This window comes from Heterodontus francisci, chromosome 5, assembly GCF_036365525.1.
Source record: "Heterodontus francisci isolate sHetFra1 chromosome 5, sHetFra1.hap1, whole genome shotgun sequence".
Lineage (NCBI taxonomy): Eukaryota > Metazoa > Chordata > Chondrichthyes > Heterodontiformes > Heterodontidae > Heterodontus > Heterodontus francisci.
The window spans coordinates 106,660,383-106,683,393 of NC_090375.1; the positions used below are offsets into that span (position 1 = coordinate 106,660,383).

The 23,011-nt window shown below is 43.0% G+C and overlaps 1 protein-coding gene across 13 annotated transcripts in view; it reads left to right on the top strand.

Annotated features, from left to right (window-relative positions):
- fam110b (family with sequence similarity 110 member B) overlaps window positions 1–23,011 on the top strand; it is a 161,240-nt gene that overhangs the window by 132,138 nt on the left and 6,091 nt on the right. The window contains exon 3 of one of the 13 annotated variants that reach the window (XM_068030884.1): window positions 12,812–12,957. The exons of 11 other annotated variants lie outside the window; for them this stretch is intronic. The gene's annotated coding sequence lies outside the window, so the exon portion shown is untranslated. Of the gene's footprint in view, window positions 1–12,811; window positions 12,958–17,166; window positions 17,253–23,011 lie in introns of those variants that run through there. One more of the 13 variants, XM_068030890.1, reaches the window with a different exon arrangement.

Sequence of the window (23,011 nt, forward strand, 5' to 3'; positions counted from 1 at the left end):
TACAGTGTAGTGCTTTTCCCTCCGCAAGAGAAACAGACATGCTGTATCATTCAGATGGTAACTACTGTCTGCTTTACATACCTTCTATACAAGTTCCTACATTAGAGCAGAATTTGCTGAGCTATGTGCAAATTACCTACTGAGTATTTAGCAACACCCCCGGTCTTACTTAACTTTATAATATTCCCCATTTTATCACAAACTATTTATTTGTTTTCGCTTTCTGACATCTAGTTTCATGGTAATACTGAGGCAGTGCTGTATTGTTGAAAGTACTGTCTTTGGAATGAGAAATTGTACCAAAGCCCTAGCTGGCTGCCTGTTCACATCTGTGTTGCTAATCAGAGTAGAGTTCTGTATCCGAGACAGTATCTCTCTCTTAGTGGGATTAACTGGTCATTCATTCATTTACATCTGTGAGATGTAGCTGTCTCCAAATTGGTTACTGTACTTGTTTATATAAAGACCATGACTACACTTCAAAAGTAATTCATTGGTTGCAAGCACTTTGGGACAAATTGGCAATAAGGTGTTATAAATGTGCAAATTCTTTCTTCTAAGTAACTGTAACCAGTCCATGTAATCTTACAGGTGTGCATTCAGTGAGCTTTACAATATTTCAGAATCAATTTACTATGCTGCATTGTAAGATACTACTACTTTTACTCAGTCCTGAGATGTGGGTGTCGCTGGCTAGGCCAGCATTTATTGCCCATCCCTGATTGCCCTTGAGAAGGTGGTGGTGATCTGGCTTCTTGAACCACTGCAGTCCATGTGGGGTAGGTACAGTACTGATAAGGGAATTCCAGGATTTTGACCCAGCGACAGTGAAAGAATAGCGATATAGTTCCAAGTCAGGATGGTGTGTGGCTTGGAGGGGAACTTGCAGGTGGTGATCCTATGCATCTGCTGCCCATGTCCTCCTAGGTGGTAGAGGTCATGGGTTTAGAAGGTACTGTCTAAGGAGCCCTGGTGCATTGCTGCAGTACATCTTGTAGATGGTACACACTGCTGCCACTGTGTGTCAGTAGTGGAGGGAGTGAATGGCACCCCATTTACAAGCAGTCATGTGGGCTGTTTCGTCCTGGATGGTGTCGAACTTCTTGAGTGTTGTTGGAGCTGCACCCAGGCAGGTGAAGAGTATTCCATCTCACTCCTGACTTATGCCTTATAGATGGTGGACAGGCTTTGGGGAGTTGGGAGGTGAGCTACCCGCCACAGGATTCCTCGCCTCTGACCTGCTCTTGTAGCCACAGTATTTATATGGCTACTCCAGTTCCGTTTCTGGTCAATGATAACCCCCAGGATATTGATCGTGGGGGATTCAGCGATCGTAATGCCATTGAATGTCAAGGGGCGATAGTTAAATTCTTGCTTGTTGGAGATGGTCATTGCCTGACACTTGTGTGGCACGAATGCTACTCCCACTTATCAGCCCAAGTCTGGATATTATCCAGGTCTTGCTGCATTTCTACACGGACTGCTTCAGTATCTGAGGAGTCGTGAATGGCGCTGAAAATTGTGCAATCATCAGCGAATATCCCCACTTCTGACCTAATGATTGAAGGAAGGTCATTGATGAAACAGCTGAAGATGGTTGGGCCTAGGACATTACCCTGTGGAACTCCTGCAGTGATGTCCTGGAACTGAAATGATTGACCTCCAACAACCACAACCATCTTCCTTTGCACTAGGTACGACGGCAACCAGCGGAGAGATTTCCCCCTGATTCCCATTGACTCCAGTTTTGCCAGGGCTCCTTGATGCCATACTCAGTCAAATGCTGCCTTGATGTCAAGGGCAGTCACTCTCACCTCACCTCTGGAGTTCAGCTCTTTTGTCCATGTTTGAACCGAGGCTGTAATGAGGTCTGGAGCTGAGTGGCCCTGGTGGAACCCAAACTGAGCATCAATAAGCAGGCTGTTGCTAAGCTAGTGCCACTTGATAGCACTGTCAACGACACCATCCATCACTTTACTGATGATTGAGAGTAGGCTGATGGGGTGGTAATTGGCCGGTTTGGACTTGTCCTGCTTTTTGTGTACAGGACATAGCTGGGCAATTTTCCACTTTGCTGGGTCGATGCCAGTGTTGTAGCTGCACTGGAACAGCTGATACTGACAACCTTCCTGCAAAAAATCAAAAAATACCCAGAATATCAGTGATTTGAAAATTCTGTTCATTTTTTTTGAAGTGGAATGTTAATTGGTTGGTTGACAGCCAGAAATTAGAAGGATGTTATTCATCATTAGTCAGTGCAGATGTTCATTGACTGCACCCAGGTTTGACATCAGCTACATGTGACTCAAGGCACCTGTGCCATGGGTGCAGCCCAGTGCTGTAAATGATCTCTTCTATGTGGCATGATTAATAAATTACATGTGTGGCTGACTCAAAAATGAAAAGTACTTCCCTAAAGTGTATCCTATCTCTTTCAAAGGAACTTGGTGTTCAGATATTAAAGGCATCATCATTGTCTTTGATCAACTTTTAGCACAACGATGGGAATAGTTTTCGTGGGATTCTATCCATTGTGTTGTGATAATATATAATTTACAAATGTTTACTGTTGCTCTGGGTTAATATGTTTTCACATTGATCATATCTACAATTTTTTTTAAAATTATATCTCCTCCTTCCATTGAATTAACCAGAACAAGCCATTCTGCCCTATTTCCTTATGCAACATGGAATTGTTCATGTTTCTCAGAGATTACTGCCTCTTTTTCCTTGTTTTTGATTTTTTTCTAATTAATGTATTCCAGCTTTCAAACTTTGAATGACTCGTTCTCAGAAAGATGGAATTTTTTCATGCTTAATACTGTGATGTGTTAACAGTTATACTTTACAGTTAATATCTGAAAGGTAGTGAATTCCTTAAAGAATAAGGGACCTTTTTCTAAAAATATACTTTATAAATAAAATTTATAAACGTACAAGAGAACTTTTTTAGCCAGCACGTTACAAACCCAATGAGAGGGGGTGCAATTCTAGTTTTAGTCTTAGGAAATGAAGCTGGGCAAGTGGATGAAGTAGCAGTGGGTGACCATTTTGGAGATAGTGACCATAATACAGTTAGTTTTCTCATAATCATGGAAAATGACAAAGATAAAACAGGAGTAAAAGTTCTAATTTGGAGGAAGGCAAATTTTACGAAGCTGAGAGGTGACCTGACGAAAGTGGACTGGATACAGTTACTTGAAGGAAAATCAGTAGGAAACCAGTGGGAGGCATTCAAAAGCGAAATACTACATGCACTGTGTAGGCATGTCCCCACAAAGATAAAGGGTGGTACGGCCAAATCTTGAGCCCCTGGTTATCTGGAAGCATCCAGGGTAAGATAAAGCAGAAAAAGAAAGCTTATGACTATCACAAAAAAACTTAAATACTTTAGAAAGTCTAGAGGAGTATAGAAAGTGCAGGGGTAAAGTAAAAAAGGAAATTAGGAAAGCAAAGAGAGGACACTAAAAATTATTGGCAGGTAAAATCAAGGAAAACCCAAAGATGTTTTATCAATACATTAAGAGCCAGAGGATAACTAAGGAAAGGGTAGGGCCTATCAGAGATGTATAAGATAACTTATGCATGGATGCAGAAGATGTGGGTAGTGTTCTTAATGAGTTTTTTGTCTCTGTCTTCACAACGGAGAGGGATGATGCAGACATTGTAGTAAAAGTGGAGGAATGTGAAATATTAGATACGATAAGCATAATGAGAGAGGAAGTACTAGAGGGTCTGATATCCTTGAAGGTGGATTGCCACGGCCGGATGGATTGTATCCCAGGTTGTTAAAGGAAGCCAGGGAGGAAATAGCAGATGCTCTGAGGTTCATTTTCAAATCCTCACCAGATACAGGAGAGGTACCAGGCGACTGGAGGTCTGCAAACATCGTACCATTGTTTAAAAGGGTGCGAGGGATAGGCCAAATAATTATAGGCTGGTCAGTCTGACCCTGATGGTGGGTAAATTATTAGAATCAATTCTGATAGACAGGATAAACTGCCACTTAGGCATTGATTAATCAGCGATAGTCAGCATGGATTTGTTAAGGGAAGGTTGTGTCTTACTAACTTGATTGAATTTTTTGAGGAAGTAGCAAGGAGGATTGATGTGGGAAGCACAGTGGATGTGGCCTACATGGATTTTAGTAAGGCATTTGACAAGGTCCCACATGGCAGACTGGACAGGAAAATGAAAGTCCATAGGATGCAGGGTAATGAGGCAAGTTGGATCCTAAATTGGCTCAGTGGCAGGAAACAAAGGGTAGTGGTTGACGGATGTTTTTGCAAATGGAAAGCGGTTTCCAGTGGTGTTCCACAGGGCTCAGTGTTGGGTCCCTTGCTATTTGTGGCATATATTAATGATTTGGACTTAAATGTGGGAGGCATGATTAGGAAATTTGCAGATCACACAAAAATTGGCTGTGTAGTTGATAGTGAAGAGGACAGCTATAGACTCCAGAATAATATCAGTGGTTTGGTTGAGTCAGCAGGAAAGTGGCAATTGGAATTCAATCTGGAGAAGTGTGAGGTAAAGCATTTGGGGAGGGCAAAACAAATCAAGGGAATACACAATAAACAGGAGGATAGTGAGAGGGGTAGAAGAATTGAGACCCCTTGGAGGGCATGCCCAAGATGGCAGGACAGGTAGATAGAGTGGTGAAGAAGGCATATGGAATGTTCTCCTTTATTAGCTGAGCTTTAGAAAACAAAAACAGGGATGTAATGCTGGAACTGTATAAAACGCTGGTTAGGCCACAGCTGGAGTATTGCGCATAGTTCTAGTCACCACATTATAGGAAGGACATAATTGCTCTGGAGAGAGTACATTGGAGATTTACAAGAATGTTGCCAGGGCTTGAAAGTTGCAGCTCTGAGGAAAGATTGGATAGGGTTGTTTTCCTTAGAACAAAGGAGGCTGAGGGGTGACTTAATTGAGGTGTACAAAATTATGAGGGGCCTAGATTAAGTAGATAGGAAGGACCTGTTTCCCCGAGTGGAGAGGTCAATTACCAGGGGGCACAGATTTAAGGTGATTGGTAGGGGATTAGAGGGGACCTGAGGAAAATCTTTTTTACCCAGAGGGTGGTGGGTGTCTGGAATTCATTGCCTGGATTGGTGGCGGAGGCAGAAATCCTGAACTCATTTAAAAGGTACCTGGACATACACCTGAAGTGCTGTAACCTGCAAGGCTGCGGACCAGGTGCTGGAAGGTGGGATTAGATTGGGCGGCTAGTTTTTTCAGCCGGCGCAGACACCATGGGCTGAATGGCCTCCTTCTGTGCTGTAAACTTTTCTATGGTTCTATTATATAACAGTTCAAATTTGACATTACATAAAGTGCAATACAGTTCAATTTCTGTCACTCGGGTGCCTCACTACACTTAGAATTACTGGTTATATTCACAATATACATTTCATGTTAAACATACAGCCTGAGGGATTTCATACTAGTTCCAGCCCCTCGGTATACTGTGGCAGGTGGGCCTTAGACTGTGGCCTTTCCCCATTAAGCCTTTGAAGTAGCTGCCCAAGGTTTAGTGCATCCCTCGGCATGCAATCCTGGACCTTGGAATGTGCCAGCCTGCAAAACACGGTTGTAGACATCTTGCATTGGAAGACTGTCAAGTTTCTGGCAGACGAAAGAGTGTCTTTCTCTGAGTTAATGGTCCTCAAGCAGCAGTTGATGTTTGTCTTGGTGTGCATCCCTGGGACCAACTCTTAGAACACCAAGACCTATGTTACGGAGCTGCTCAGGATGAATCTGGACAAAAAGCACTGCGTCATTTTCCAGACCTCATTTGCAAAGGCACATTCCAGAAGGAGGTGGGCGATGGTCTCATCTCTGCTGTAGTCGCTGCAAGAACAGCGTGTGGTGGCGCTGAGACTGGGTGTGCATGAAGGAGGAAGGGCCCTTCTCAGCCCCAGCCAAGCTACGCCTTGGTGCTTGTTTGAAAGTTCTGGCGATGAGATATTCCGCCAAATGATTTTGACAGTCTGCTCAGGGAACCATACGACAGGAGCCACCATCTCCTTTTCCCGCAGGGCCTTGAGGACGTTACGTGCGGCCCACTGCCTGATGGACTTGTGGTCAAAGATGTTTCTCTGCACAGACTTTTTCATGAGGGACAGGTGGTATGGCATGGTCCAACTGAATGGAGCATTCTATGGCAATGTGGCAGGACCCATCCTTCGCAACACCAGGGGCAGATAGAACCTCATGGGAGGCATGATTGGGAAATTTGCAGATGACACAAAAATTGGCCAAGTAGTTGATAATGAAGAGGATAACTGTAGACTCCAGAAAGATATCAATGGTTTGGTTGAGTGGACCGAAAAGTGGCAGCATTCTTGTAAATCTCCTCTGTACTCTCTCCAGAGAAATTATGCCCTTCCTGTAATGTGATGACCAGAACTATATGCAATACTCTAGCTGTGGCCTAACCAGCATTTCATACAGTTCCAGCATTACATCCCTGTTTTTGGTATTCTATACCTCGGTGAATAAAGGAAAGCATTCCATATCCCGCCTTCACCAATTTATCTACCTGTCCTGCCACCTTCAGTGACCTGTGGACATGCAGCCCAAGGTGTCTCACTTCTTCTACCCCTTTTCTATCCTAATCTCATTTTCCAGCACTTGGCCCATGGCCTTGTATGCTTTAGAGTTTCAAGTGCTCATCTAAATACTACTTAAATGTTGTGAGGGTTCCTGCCTCTACCACCTCTTCAGACCGTGTGTTCAAGATTCCAACCATCCTCTGGGTGAAAATTGTTTTCCTCAAATCCCCTCTAAACCTCCTGCCCATTACCTTAAACCTATGCCCCCTGCTTATTGACACCTCCATTCAGGGAAAAGTTTCTTCCTATCTACCCTATCTATGCCCATCATAATTTTGTATACCTCTACCAGGTCTCCCCTCAGCCTTCTCTGTTTTAAGGAAAACAAAGCTAGCCTATCCAGTCTCCCTTCATAGCTGAAATGCTCCAGCCCAGGCAACATCCTGGTGAATCTCCTCTGCACCCTCTCCAGTGCAATCACATCCTTCCTATAGTGTGGCGACCAGGACTGTACACAGTACTCCAGCTGTGGCCTAACTAGCGTTTTATACAGCTCCATCAGAACCTCCCTGCTCTTATATTTGTATCCCATATGCCTCCCTAACCACCTTATCTACCTATGTTGCTGTCTTCAGTAACCTATGGACAAGTACACCAAGGTCCCTCTGACCCTCTGTACTTCCTAGGGTCCTACCACCCATTGTATATTCCCTTGCCTTGTTAGTCCTCCCAAAATGCATCACCTCACATCTCAGGATTAAATTCCATTTGCCACTGCTCTGCCCATCTTAGCAGCCCATCTATATCGTCCTGTAATCTAAGGCTTTCCTCCTCCCTATTTACAACACCACCAATTTTCGTGTCATCTGCGAACTTACTGATCATACCTCCTATATTCACGTCTAATTCATTAATGTACACAACAAACAGCAAGGGTCCCAGCACCGATCCCTGCGGTACACCACTGGTCACAGGCTTCCAATCCCAAAAACAACCCTCGATCATCACCGTCTGCCTCCTGCCACTAAGCGAATTTTGGATCCAATTTGCCAAATTGCCCTGAATCCCATGGGCTTTTACCTTCTTAACCAACCTCCCATGCAGGACCTTCTCAAAAGCCTTACTGAAGTCAATGTACTCTACATCAACTGCTTTACCCTCATCTACGTATCTAGTCACATCCAAAAATTCAATCAAGTTTGTTAGACTTGATTTCCCCCTGACAAAGCCATGCTGACTATCCTTGATTAATCCCTGCCACTCCAAGTGGAGATTAATCCTGCCCCTCAGAATTTTTTCCAATAGTTTCCCTACCATTAATGTCAGACTCACTGGCCTGTAATTACCTGGTTTATCCCTGCTACCCTTCTTGAATAATGGTACCACATTCGCTGTCCTCCAGTCCTCTGGCACCTCTACTGTGGCTAGAGAGGATTTGAAAATTTGTGTCAGAGCCTCTGCAATCTCCTCCCTTGTCTCACATAGCAGCCTGGGATACATCTCATCTGGGTCTGGGGATTTATCCACTTTTAAGCCCGATAAAACAGTTAATACCTCCTTCCAATGCTAATTTATTTGTGTATATCACAATCTCCCTCCTTGATCTCGACACCTACATCGTCCTTCTCCATAGTGAACACAGATGAAAAGTAATCATTTAAAACCGCACCTTCGTCCTCCAGCTCCACAGACAGATTGCTACTTTGGTCCCTAATGGACTCTACTCTTTCACTGGTTATCCTCTTGCCCTTAATATACTTATAAAACGCCTTAGGGTTTTCTTTATCTTGCCCGCCATTGTTTTTTCATGCCCCCTCTTCGCTCTCCTAATTACTTTTTTAAGTACGCTCCCCACACTTTTTATACTCCTCTAGGGCCTCTGCTGTTTCAGCCCCCTGAATCTGCCATAACCCTCCTTTTTTTTTTTCCTGATCCAATCCTCTGTATCCCTTGATATCTAGGGTTCCCTGGACATGTTGGTCCTACCCTTCACCTTTACGGGAACATGTCGGCCCTGAACTCTCTCTATTTCCTTTTTGAATGACACCCACTGGTCTGATGTAGACTTTCCAACAAGTAGCTGCTCCCAGTCCACTTTGGCCAGATCCTGTTTTATCATATTGAAATCGGCCTTCCCCCAAATCAGTGCCTTCATTTTTGTTCCATCTTTGTCCTTTTCCATGACTACCTTAAATCTTAGAGTTATGGTCACTATCCCTGAAATGCTCCCCCACTGACACTGCTACAACTTGTCCAGCTTCATTCCCTAGGATTAGGTCCAGTACTGCCCCTTCTCTTGTAGGACTTTCTACGTACTGGCTCAAAAAGCTCTCCCGGATGCAATTTAAGAATTCTGCCCCCTTTAAGCCTTTTGCACTGACTATCCCAGTTAAAATCCCCTACTATTATTACCCTATTATTTTTCCACCTGTCTGAGATTTGCCTACATATCTGCTCCTCTATCTCTCTCTGACTATTTGGAGGCCTGTAGTAAACTCTCAGCCAAGTGATTGCCCCCTTTTTGTTTTTAAGTTCTACCCATATGGCCTCATTTGAGGAACCATCTAAGATTTCATCCCTCCTTACTGCAGTAATTGACTCCTTGATCAATAGTGCAATGGCACCTCCTCTTTTACACCCTCTCCCCCGGCCACCCTCACGCCTGAAGATTCTATACCCTGGAATATTGAGCTGCCAGTCCTGCCCTTCCCTCAAACATGTCTCTGTGATAGCAATAATATCATATTCCCATGTGTTAATCAACACCCTCAATTCATCTGCCTGACTTGTAAGACTCCTTGCATTAAAATAGATGCAATCCAGCCTTGCATTATTCACTTGTGCCTTAACAGGTCTATATTTGCTCTGCCTTCCAGACTGACTTAATTTCTCTTCTATATTTGGCTGTGCATCACCCCCTTTACTATATGCTCCTCAAAGTTTTTGGGATATACCCTGGCCCCTGTAAACCACATCCCCAGTACCTTCATGTGGTCTTACCTGAGAGGAAGGGACCTATATTTGAAGTGTCAGTAAACTCACGGTCTAATTATCACCCAGAGAAAATGCGATATTCCGTAGTATTGCTGCCACACCCCACTTTTTAGTAATGGTTTAACACATCCGTAAGATTTCACTGCTCCTGAATTTAAACTGCCAAACAAGCTAATGAGGTGAAGACCCTTTTAACTTAAACCTTGTATTTTCCTCCTTAAACATTGCTGATCTGAAATTGCACTTGATGCTCGGGACCAGTTCTATAACTTTAACCAGTAGTGGGGTGGGAGTTGTAGTTCAGGATTGCTTCCAGATTAAGAGCCATATTTGACTGCAGTTTATATATTGATTACCTTTGATTTAGGGCATTGAGGTTGATGGCTCAAAAATCTTTGGAATTTTGCCTTTTTGGCACTTGTCAATCCACATTCTAACTCCTCAAAAGATGAGGCAACGTTCTTTGGATTTATTGGTGAGAACCTACCACAGAGTAAAGGAAATATTTATTTCTTCTGTTATGCCCCTGTTTGGTTTCAGCTGGATCAAAGAAAAGAGCGTGAATTTGCATTTATACAGCTCTTTCAACAATCTCAGGTTGTACCAAAGTGCTGAACGACCAAAGAAGTACTTTTGAAGTGTACTCACGGTTATAATGCAGGAAACATGACAGCCAATTTGCGCATAGCAAGGTCCCACAAACAACAATAAGGTAAATTGCCACAGAATGTTTTTAGTGATGGTTAAGCATAAATATTGACAAGGCCGCTGCTTCTCTTTGATTAGCGTCATGGGATCTTTTACCGCCATCTGAGAGGGTAGGCAGGACCTCGGTTTAACATCTTATCTGAAAGATGGCACCTCTGACAGCGCAGCACTCCCTTGGTATTGCACTGAAGTGTCAGCGTGGATTATGTGCTGAAATCTCTGGGGTGGGCCTTGAACCCAAAACCTTCTGACACAGGTGAAAATGCTTCCACCAAGCCGAGGCTGACAATTGAGGGAAAGAAATAAAAACAGAAATTGCCGGAAAAACTCAGCAGGTTGGGCAGCATCTGCGGGGAGAGAAGCAGAGTCAACTTTTCAGTTCAGTGACCCTTCATCAGAACTTCTGAAGAAGGGTCACTGACCTGAAACATTGACTCTGCTTCTCTCTCCGCAGATGCTGCCAGACCTGCTGAGTTTTTCCAGCACTTTCTGTTTTTATTTCAGATTTCCAGCATCCGCAGTATTTCGCTTTTAATCGAGGAAAAGAGTTGTTCTTGAAGAGCATTTTCTGAAGTTGACGTCTTTCAGAAAGAAAACATTCCAGAAGAAGTAGTAGCCGTAGAGAATAAAACTCAGTAATATGAGAGAGGATAAGCATTTTGGTTCCCTGTGCAGTGGTTGTTAGCTCATTCACTGATTCTAATTCTTTTAGATGTCTATGGTCTGTAAAGTGTTTGGTGTGTCAAATACATCTCTACAGCAAGATTGTGTATATTTGAAGAGGAGAAAGGGGGAACTCACTGCTTATTGTGGTAGTTACTGAGGAAATAACAGGAAAATTTAAAAAAATTCTGGTACTATAATAAAAATTATGTTGACATACTAAACAGGACCTAGACATGTCTAGGCATTTCATCAAAGTGAGCTACCATGACATTTTAATTTTTGTTAATGCAAAGAAGATGGACTAAGGTTTTTTTTAATGATCCAAATAAATCCAGCAGAAATTTTAAAAAGGTGGCTTTTTCTCTTCTGCGCTGCTCACTATTGTGTTGAAGGCATTCCGGCTGGTAAATTGCAATTGCATGAATACAGAAAATTTTAGCTTTAACTAACGTTGCCCTTCAATTTTCAGAATGATGAATTGTTAACAGCCATATTAGTTTCCTCCTCATAAAGGGTTCCAAGTAGAATTCCAACACATGAGTTTTATTGTGGATGTAAAACTGGCCTCAACAGGAGCACTATCTCTTAATTGTTTCCACTTCGGGCAGGAAATCATGAAAGTCAGATTCATGAAATACAATAGTACTTGACCATTATATTGTTTTGTTTATAAAGTTCCTTAACCTTGTACAACCTTGACATCATATTTGGCCTGGAGTTGATCATGTGACCTCATATCCCCTCCACCTACATAAGATTGCCCATCTCTGATTTATCGGCACTTATTTTCAATTCTCATCATTGCCTCAGCCTAACCTATCTGAAGCCTCCTCTAGCCATAGGTCCCCTGCCACAGACAACTGTTGTCCAATTCTGGCCTTTTGTCCATCTCTCCCTCAATATACTCCACGGTTGGTGTAAGATCCTTCAGCCATCTTGACCCTGCTTAAACATCTCCACGTATCTCTCCACCAAAACTCTCTTGCCAATATTTTAACTCATACCAAGGCTCATTCAGTCATTATCCCTCTATATCCTGACCTATACTGGCTCCCAATCCAACAATGCCTCTATTTTAAAATCTTGATCATTGTTTTCAAATCCTTCCATGGCCTTGCCCCTTTCTCTCTCTCTAACCTCCTCCAGCCCTACAAGCCTTTTGAATTCTCTGCTGCTCCAATTCTGGCATCCTGCAAAGTCCTGGTTTTAATCATCCCACCATTGGCTGCCGTGTTTTGAGCTGTCGTGGCCCTCAGCTCTGGAATTCTCCCTCTCAACCTCCCTATCTTTCCCTCCATTCTTTAAGATGCTCCTTAAAACCTACCTCTTTAAATAAGCTTTTGGTCATCAGTCCTGATGCCTCCTGCTGTGACTCATGCCACACTTTTTTTAATCGATCGAGCCCTTGTTAAGCACCTTAGGACGTTTTCCTATGATAAAGGTGCTATTTAAATGCAAGTCTTTTTTTTTAAACGGTCAAAATTGATTCTAAGATCATTAAATAAAAGGTTGGCTTCTTATGGTTTTTTTTAAGTCAGAAGCATGATCCTGGAAATCAGATGCCTGTTGACTTAATATCTGTCATAGGAAAAATACTAAAATTTATTTTAAAGGACTAGTTGGACCAATGGCCTGTTTCTGTACTGTAACTTTTATGCATTTCTATGTATAAATGTTCATGTCATTGCTGCTTGTGAGATCTTGCTGTGTTGAATGCTGCCATGTTTGTTTACAGCAACAACTTATTAAGGAATCAATGCATTTCAAAGTTGACCATGTTGATTTTTTTCTTTTCATTTTTATTTTGTCGCCTTCAGATTTTTTTAAACTTGTAAGTTATAGCTATTGCTATGTATTTTTTTTTAAATGGTGAATTTCCGCAGGTACTCCCACCCATGTGTCATAAGCTGCAGAAACCAATGAAAGTGGCTGTTTGCCCAGTGTCTCTGCATCTCTTGCGCTGAACTTACAGTGGATGAGTGAGAGAAGCCCCTTGGAAATTCATCCACAGCAAAACGTTTAGGATTAGGTGAGTTGTGTACGGAGTTACACATTCCAACACAATGCAGTGGCAATAAATTAGATATTTAATTTCTGGGAAACTGGTCAGGCAATCTGTGTGGAAGCATTGACTGATGCTACTTATCCCTTTGTATTTATCATCGATTTATGTCTGGTTTAACAGCACCATTGTTTGTTAGACTGACAAAGAACTTAATCTGGGTACGACAAATGTAAGATTATACACATCGAAACAGGTAAATTGAAAGGTGCATAATGATGAACAACTCTTCGTCTTAAAAGTGCTAGTCACTAAGTAAATTTTAAAAAGATGAGCCCCCATCTATTGTAAGTGCAGTGCAAGTGGTGTGAAGCTCAATTGATGTGAAAGTCCTTCCTCTGAGTGCTTGCCAAAAGCATAATCGCTCTCCAATGGGCTACTTCAAACAGTTACATTTACTTTACACACTTGTGATGCAAAAGCCATATTACTTCAACGGTTAAAACTTGAAAACCTAGCCTGTTAATTAATGTAACTTCAACTTACTACATAATTGTTTTTCTTTGTAGCCTATTTGCAATTCAGTTTGCGCATGCAACAGGATATTGCCGGCCATCCACCAAGAATATTTCCCTTTTAATAGCACCATTTTTATATATACTAAGCTAGGAAACTGCAAAAGCTGATCAACGGCTTCAAAACATGCTGACAGACTCTTAAAAAGCTGACAACCCAAGAGGTTCCCTGACATTTGAAAACTAAGTAACTGCCAGATTTTGTCAGTTAAGCTCTAGGAAAACACAGCAGCCCAGAAATTTCAGGGAGGCCTTTTGGGAATGGTTCTTGGGCAAACCAAAATGTTCCTCAGCCCATAGCTACACCTTGATCTCAAACCCAGGATCAGGAGCATTTACTTATCAGGTACAATGGTGCACACCATTTACAGTGCTAGGGGCAGGCGAGGGATTGTGCCTCATCACGACATAAGAGTAGTGCACACATTGTTACCTTCCATTGATTTGGCCTGTTACGGCCAGGTGAGGAGGGAGTCTCAGGCTCCCCTTTCACCCCTTCTCTCGTTTGACCGCAACAAGGTTTATCTTTTCTTTAAACACAGTGGTTGAACTTAGCACCTCAGTGAGTGCCTGCTCCTGTTCCTCTAATGTGATTGCAAAAGAACTAATCAGACAGGATTTCTTGAGTTTAACCAAGATGTAAGTTTATTATGCTTAACACTCTAACCCAGTTAAAAATACGCTACATATTCACACGAGAGTCTCTCTCTCTCTCTCTCAGAATCACACAATAATACAGTGCAGAAGAGACCCTTCAGCCCATCGAGTCTGCACCGATGCATTAAAACACCTGACCTGTCTACCTAATCCCATTTGTCAGCACTTGGCCCATAGCCTTGACTGTTATGACGTGCCAAGTGCTCATCCAGGTACTTTTTAAAGGATGTGAGGCAACCTGCATCTACCACCCTCCCAGGCAGGGCATTCCAGACCGTCACCACCCTCTGGGTAAAAATGTTCTTCTTCAAGTCCCCCTTAAACCTCCCGCCCCTCACCTTAAACTTGTGACCCCTCATAACTGACCCTTCAACTAAGGGGAACAGCTGCTCCCTATCCACCCTGTCCATGCCCCTCATAATCTTGTACACCTCGATCAGGTCACCCCTCAGTCTTCTCTGCTCCAGTGAAAATAACCCAAGCCTATCCAACCTCTCGTCATAGCTTAAATGTTCCATCCCAAGCAACATCCTGGTGAATCGCCTCTGCACCCCCTCCAGTGCAATCACATCCTTCCTATAATGTGGCGACCAGAATTGCACACAGTACTCCAGCTGTGGCCTTACCAAAGTTCTGTACAACTCCAACATGACCTCCCTGCTTTTGTAATCTATGCCTCGATTGATAAAGGCAAGTGTCCCTCCCATATGCCTTTTTCACCACCCTATTAACCTGCCCTTCTGCCTGCAGAGATCTATGGACAAACACACCAAGGTCCCTTTGTTCCTCGGAACTTCCCAGTGTCAGGCCATTCATTGAATACTTCCGTGTCACATTACTCCTTCCAAAGTGTATCATGTCACACTTTTCAGGGTTAAATTCCATCTGCCACTTTTCTGCCCATTTGACCATCCTGTCTATATCTTCCTGTAACCCAAGACACTCTACCTCACTGTTAACTACTCGGCCAATCTTTGTGTCATCCACAAACTTACTGATCCTACCTCTCACATATTCATCTATGTCGTTTATATAAATGACAAACAACAGGAGACCCAGCACAGATCCCTGTGGTACGCCACTGGACACTGGCTTCCAGTCACTAAAATAGCCGTCTGTCATCACTCTCTGTCTCCTACAGCTAAGCCAATTTTGAATCCACCTTATCAAATTACCTTGTATCCCATGTGCATTTGCTTTCTTGATCAGTCTCCCATGTGGGACCTTGTCAAATACTTTGCTGAAATCCATGTAAACTACATCAACTGCACTACCCTCATCTGCTCACATGCTCAAAAAATTCAATCAAATTTGTTCGGCATGACCTCCCTCTGACAAGGCCATGCTGACTATTCCTAATCAAATTTTGCCTCTCCAAGTGGAGATCGATTCTCTCCTTCAGAATTTTCTCCAATAGTTTCCCTACCAGTGACGTGAGACTCACTGGTCTGTCGTTCCCTGGCTTATCTCCACAACCTTTCTTAAATAGTGGGACCACATTAGCTGTTCTCCAGTCCTCTGGCACCTCCCCTGTGGCCAGAGAGGAATTAAAAATTAGGGTCAGAGCCCCTGCAATCACTTGTCACTCCCTATGACTATTTGCTCAAGAACCTCACAGTCTCTCTGTCTGAGTTCCATATCTACATCTTCATTCTCTTGGGTGAAGACAGATGTGAAGTATTCATTCAACACCCTACCAATGTCCTCTAGCTCCACCCACAAATTTCCCCCTTGGTCCCTAATGGGTCCTACTCTTTCCCTGGTTATCCTCTTCCCATTGATATCCTTATAGAATATCTTGGGATTTTTCCTACTCTTACCAGCCAGAGCTTTCCCATATCCCCTCTTTGCTCTCCTAATTGCTTTCTTAAGCTCCATCCTACACTTGCTGTATTCCACTAATGCTTCCATACACTCTTTCACTTCTCACTCTCTCTCTCTCACACACACACACACGCGCAAATAGATAACAGAGGGGCAAACAAATTTGGTGGTTGGATTAAAGTCTGGAACAATTGGAATTTAAATACAGTTTGTCAATTCCGTAGTCCTCAGCTGAAATTGTATTCCTGATGTACTCACTGGGCCACGTGCATGGTGGTGGGCTTGCTTTGCTCAGGGCTCCTGAAGGCAGAAGAGGGGGTTGCTCCTAATCCCCTGGTTGCTGGCTTTGGTGGTCTGTAGGCTTGAGGGAGTTCCCAATCACAGCTGGATCTTCTCTCGATAATTGCTGGGGAGTGAGAGAGAGAGAGACCGGCTTCGTTGATGGCTTTTCAGTTACTGTTCCCTGCAGTCTGTGAGACAACGCTTACAGTTTCTCCAGGGCTGCGCAGACAGTCACATGCCTATCAAGCCCCTTTGTTTTTTTTTGTGAGATTTTTCTGGAATCTTCTGAGATTCAAGGTGTGACATGCCTCAAGATGACCAGTCACACTGGAGGGGGTTGGCTCTTTCAAAGTCAATGGGTGTAGATGGCTTTGACGACCATGTTGATAAAGCCATTCTTTGTTCTGGCTAGGCTGGATGAGACTTGCTATCTCGAGTTTTATCTGGTGTTTCAAATGTAAATTGCAGTAGCCATATTGGCTGCCAGTTTTTCAAAAAGTTACTTGTAAGATTTTTCCATTAAAAGTCTAAAGTAAGGTTCCAACCAATGGAATTAATATTTCCCCTTTGGCATATAGGGTTTTCATAACAGGGCCTTTGACAATGATTTAGGAACAGATGAATGAACAGATGTTGCATTTGCTACAATCGCGTGGGAAAATGCAGCCATAGCTCCATGGCCGGGAGTTTGATTCAGCAACGAAGCAAGGGTGCTCACCACTGACCTTGAAGTAAGTCTCATCGAGATCAAGCAATCTCTAGTGAGACTTTCACCCCTCTCGCCGCACAGTCAGTTGCAGCGTTCTTTACTGGACATTCACCGTGTGGAGCTGGAATGATGTCATCAAGCTGTCCAAGCAGCCAATCACATTAAAGGATTTTCACAACCATACAAACAAGAAACAAAAGCAGAAAAATAAATTCACTTCTAAAAAATTTTTACATCGAGCAAATTAAAGATTGGGATATACAAATGGGGTGAAGGTAAAAGCTAAAATATTCTGAAACAGCTTTCTCAAAATTTAAAAATCACCTTAAATCTACTAAGTAATCATTTATGAATATAATTTTTTTTTCAGGGCCAGTTCTGTTGTTCATCAAATTTTATTACTCTCATCATTATTAATTACATCTGATTGAACAAGTTGTAACTTTTTATGGGCTTTCTAACAGCAATGTGGAAAGTTGAAATTCTTACTGATTTCAGTGATTGGTTGCTCTAAGGGGATCCACAGCACAGCCTGTGGTGGAGCCCTGAATGTCAAGCCACAACTTCCGGATTTCTGCGCATACCTGACATCCTGAAGTTGCAGTCAGTTTCAGAGGGAGGGATAACAGCGAATGCCGACAGTTAGCGCGTCCTAACTGGAGGGATAATAAAGACTGTACGATTACTTGGCACTCCTGCATTGGGTGACGATGATATCAGACTTTGCTGTAATGACTCCCTCCCCTGAGGTGGAAGAGCTTGCCAACAGTCTCTGTCTCGGCTTACAAGAGAATTGTAATATAAGTAGATGACATCAGCAAGGAATTAGAGAAGGAGTAGATATTTACAAAGGGCTGTTGCCCAGTATTACAATGGAATGAGATCGCGACCTGTTTATTTTTGGGGTTATTGAGAAGATTCTCCTAAACCATCTCAAAACTAGAGCAGACAATGCATTTGCTCCATCTAAATTGGGTGAAGTTGTTAACTGCCCAGACCTCCTTTATCCATGTTTATATAGGACTACCTTGTGAGGGTTTTCAGTGACATGCTCAACAATTTGTACTTGTGACAGTTCTAGCCTATCACATGCATGTCAACCTTGCAACAGCTGACAAATAGTTTCAAAAAGCTGATAAAAAAAATCAACAATTGAAAGCAGCTCTGAATATAGTCCTACATGATGAGGTGCACTTTGGTTTTTTTAATGTGACTAAATAAATGTAGTTGCAATGACATTGCATTCTGAAATTCAGTTTGTTTCTCTGAAACCCAGTGTCTTTGTTATGCTGTGTGGGGAAAATAAATAATTACCCTGAGAATGGAGATTGCAATTTCAGTTACACATGTACCCAGTTTTCCATCAGTCAAGTTATAAGGGAGAAAAGCACTCAAGTCTTTTTCCCATCAATGGATGGGAAACCCATTGCCATTTCATCCCCAACCCACCCAAAACAGTGGTCAAACACTGGTGGTTGATGTGCGTCATCTTTCTGTAAATTATAGATTAGTCCCTACTGCCTATCCCTCTTCAATATATTTTTATATCACTTAGACTTTCATGTACAATTATATGATCAATCTCTGAAGTATAACTTCTCCCTGAGGGCTTCAGGTTTTTGGGCATCATTGGGTGTTGATCCATCAAAAGCAGCAGGGAAACCATCTGGGTTGCTGTGCATGTGTACAAGTTCTGTATATTCACAGTTGATATCCATTCAATGTTCATTAATATGGTGTTATATTGCAAAAGTTCTGAAAGAAATTTTGGAAAAGAAAAGTGTTTGAACCTAGCACCTTGGAGAATTAACATTTTGCACCAACTTGCCTCAGCTGACAGGGCAGCACCCAGGCAGCAGATCCCACAATAGGTTCCGTTAGCAATAGTGAAACAAAATAAGAAGAGCTGACTGTGTGAAACATGGACAGTTGACATCTACTGCTGGTATTTCCATTTTTGCCAATAAGTCCCCCACTCGAGCTTTTTGATTTCTATCCATGCCTGTAAAGAAATGTGCAGTTGCCTTAGAAAAAAACAGAGTATTGCAGCATTTTAGCTTTCAACATTGGCCAACAGGACAAATTCCAATGAATATCGGATTAAAGTCAGAGGAGAACTCGGGCATACTGAAGATATGAAAAGCATTTCTTTTTAACTTAGCTATTCAAAATAACAGAAAGTAGCATCTTAAAATAGAGTACTTACCAGTAGTTCCCAGCGCTTCGATCTCTTCTGAATCCTTACTTGAAAAGCCATTGTGGAACCCATAACATGATACAGCTTGGGATCAGGTGGCAGATTGTTTACTACTGAAGATGTTATCAAAGCGTCCACCAAATCCAACATTTTCCCCATATAAGCTCTGAATGTGAATATTTATATCTTCATTGGCCAGCAAATTTTAGGACTTGTGACAGCTTTGTTTTCTCCTTGGCTACAACCTATGCATGAGCTCTGGCATGCCGATGCACAGAAGAGAAGTGTGGACCATTCTGGGCATCATTAGCAGAAGAGCCAAAGAGCATGAGGCACACACACATCAATGCACAGAATATTCTGCATGTAAAGGACCACATAGAAGGGCTGACTTGTGTCGGAAAGTGTTGACACAACTATGAGAGTGCTGACTGTTGAAGTTGGCATTTGGCATGAGTCTTGTTTTACCAACCACTGATATGTAGGGGTTTTTTTTTAAGATACTTTCTTTTTTCCATTTTTTTCTGTTCATTTTGTTTAATACATGGCAGACACTCAACTAAGATTATAATTTTTCAAAATGGTAAGACTGCAGTTATGTTAGGGTTTTGTATATACAGTTATACAGTAGTGTTGCATTGCAAAATTTCTGAAAAGAAGATTTTGGAAATTCTCCCGAAGAAAAATGTTTGAACCTAGACCCTTATAGAACTAAAATTTTGCATCAGGTGAGCACCGACTCCTCTCAGTTGACAGTAGCCCGCTGCTGCTCTTTAAAGAGATTGGCATTTTTGCGCCTTGCTGCTGAGACCAGCTGTTCAGTGAAAGCAGCTGAGCAGCAGTCACTGCCTCCGTGGAAATGTTATGAGCTCAGATAATTTTGTACTCAGGGGTAGGAGGCTATTTTTGGGTTGAGGTGGAGGAGCAGACTGTTTTGTATTTTTTTCTCCTCTGCTGCTCCATCCCTGAATTTAATATATGGTAGACAAAGCCATTGCATGGAGCTCACCAACAGATCATGTAGGGGAATGCACAGTCAAACTGGGGTCTTAATGTGTGAGCTGTTACACTGCCTTGTGAGCACAGAACCCCTTTCAGCCATGGTTCAATGAAGAGAGAATGCCAAGTGCAGTACCAGGCATACCTAAAAATGAGGTGCCAACTTGGTGAAGCTGCAACACAGGACTACATGCATGCCAAACAGTGGAGGCAGCAGGCGATAGACAGAGCTAAGCAATCACACAACACACAGATCAGATCAAAGCTCTGTAGTCCTGCCCCATCCAGTCTTGAATGGTGATGCACAATTTAGCAACTAACCGTAGGAAGAGGATCCATGAATATCCCCATCCTCAATAATGGCGGGGCCCATTCTATGAGTGTAAAACACAAGGCTGAAGTGTTTTTATCCATCTTCAGCCAGAAGTGCCGAGTGGATCATCCATCTTGGCCTCCTCCTGAAGTCCCCATCATCACAGAAACCAGTCCAGCCAGTTCAATTCACTCCATGTGATATCAAGAAATGGCTGAGCGCACTGGATGCAGCAAAGGCTATGGGCCCAAACAACATCCCAGCTGTAGTGGTGAAGACTTGTGCTCCAGAACTTGCTGCGCCCCTAGCCAAGCTGTCCCAGTACAGCTTCAACACTTGCATCTACCCGAAAATGTGGAAAATTGTCCAGGTATTTCCTGTCCACAAAAAGGACAAATCCAATCCAGCCAATTACCACCCATCAGGCTACTTTGAATCATCAGCAAAATGATGGAAGGTGTTGTCGACAGTGCTATTAAGCAGCACTCACACAGCAACTCACCACCACCTTCTCGAGGGCAATTAGGGATGGGCAATAAATGCTGGCCGAGCCAGCGACACCCACATCCCATGAACGAATAAATAAAAATAAAAAATACCTGCTTACTAATGCTCAGTTTGTATTCATCCAGTTTGTACTCCGTTCCAGACCTCATTACAGCCTTGGTCCAAACATTGACAAAAGAGCTGAATTCCAGAGGTGAGGTGAGTGTGTCTGCCGTTAACATCAAGGCAGCATTTGACTGAGTGATACATCAAGGAGCTCTAGAAAAACTGAAGTGAATGGGAATTGGGGAAGGTCTCCACTAGCTGGAGCCATGCCTAGCACAAAAGAAGATGGTTGTGAAAGTCAATGATCTCAGCTCCAGGACATCACTAAGAGTTCCTAAGGACAGGATCATAGGTCCAACCACCTTCAGCTGCTCATCAATGATCTTCCCTCCAACATAAAGTCAAGTGGGGATGTTTGCTGATGATTACACAGTGATCAGTACCATTCGCAACTCCTCAGATAATGAAGCAGTCCCTGCTCGCATGCAGCAAGACCTAGACAACATTCAGACTGGGGCTGATAAGTGGCAAGTAATATTCATTCCACACACGAGCCAGGCAATGACCATCTCCAGCAAGAAAATCTAACCCTCTTTGCATGATATTCAATGGCATTGCTATCACTGAATCCCCACCATCATGTCCTGTAGGTTACCATTGACCAGAAACCTAACTGGACCAGCAAGTCAGAGGCTGATTATTCTGGAACAAGTAATTGACCTCATGACTCTCCAAAGTCTTTCCACTATCTATAAGGCACAAGTTAGGTGTGTATTGAAATACTCTCCTCTTGCCCGGATGATGGCAACTCCAACGTAACATAATAGAAGCTGGAGTAAGCCATTTGGCCCTTCAAGCCTGCTTTGCCATTCAACAAGATCATGGTTGATCTACCATCTTCCTGCACTATTCCCATATCACTTAATTTCCTTAGTATCCAAAATTCTGTCAATCTCTGTCTTGAATATACTCAACCACTGAGCATCCACAGGTCTCTGGGATAGAGAATTCCACAGATTTACAACCCTTTGAATGAAGAAGTATTGCCTTATCTCAGTCCTAAATGCATTTTGGAAGGTATAATGCAGGTGGGAGGTATACAGTAAATGGCAGAACCCTTAGCAGTATTGACAGGCAGAGAGATCTGGGCGGACAGGTCCACAGGTCACTGAAAGTGGCAACACAGGTGGATAAGGTAGTCAAGAAGGCATTCGGCATGCTTGCCTTCATCGGTCGGGACATAGAGTATAAAAATTGGCAAGTCATGTTGCAGCTGTACAGAACCTTAGTTAGGCCACACTTAGAATATTGCGTGCAATTCTGGTCCACACTCTACCAGAAGGACATAGAGGCTTTGGAGAGGGTACAGAGGAGGTTTACCAGGATGTTGCCTGGTCTGGAGGGCATTAGCTATGAGGAGAGGTTGGAAAAACTCGGATTGTTTTCACTGGAACGACGGAGGTGGAGGGGCGACATGATAGAGGTTTACAAAGTTATGAGCGGCATGGACAGAGTGGATAGTCAGAAGCTTTTTCCCAGGGTGGAAGAGTCAGTTACTAGGGGAGATAGGTTTAAGGTGAGAGGGGCAAAGTTTGGAGGGGTTGTGCGAGGCAAGTTTTTTACACACAGGGTGGTGAGTGCCTGGAACCTGCTGCCAGGGGAGGTGGTGGAAGCAGATACGATAGCGACGTTTAAGAGACATCTTGACAAATATATGAATAGGAAGGGAATAGAGGGATATGGGCCCTGGAAGTGCAGAAGGTGTTAGTTTCGGCAGGCATCAAGATCGGCGCAGGCTTGGAGGGCCGAATGGCCCGTTCCTGTGCTGTACTGTTCTTTGTTCTAAATGACTGACCCCTTATTCTGAGATTGGGACTCTGTGTTCTGGATTCCCTAGCCAGGGGAAACATTTTCTCAACATCTGCCTTGTCAAGCCCCTTTAGAATATTATAAGTTTCAATTACATCACTTCT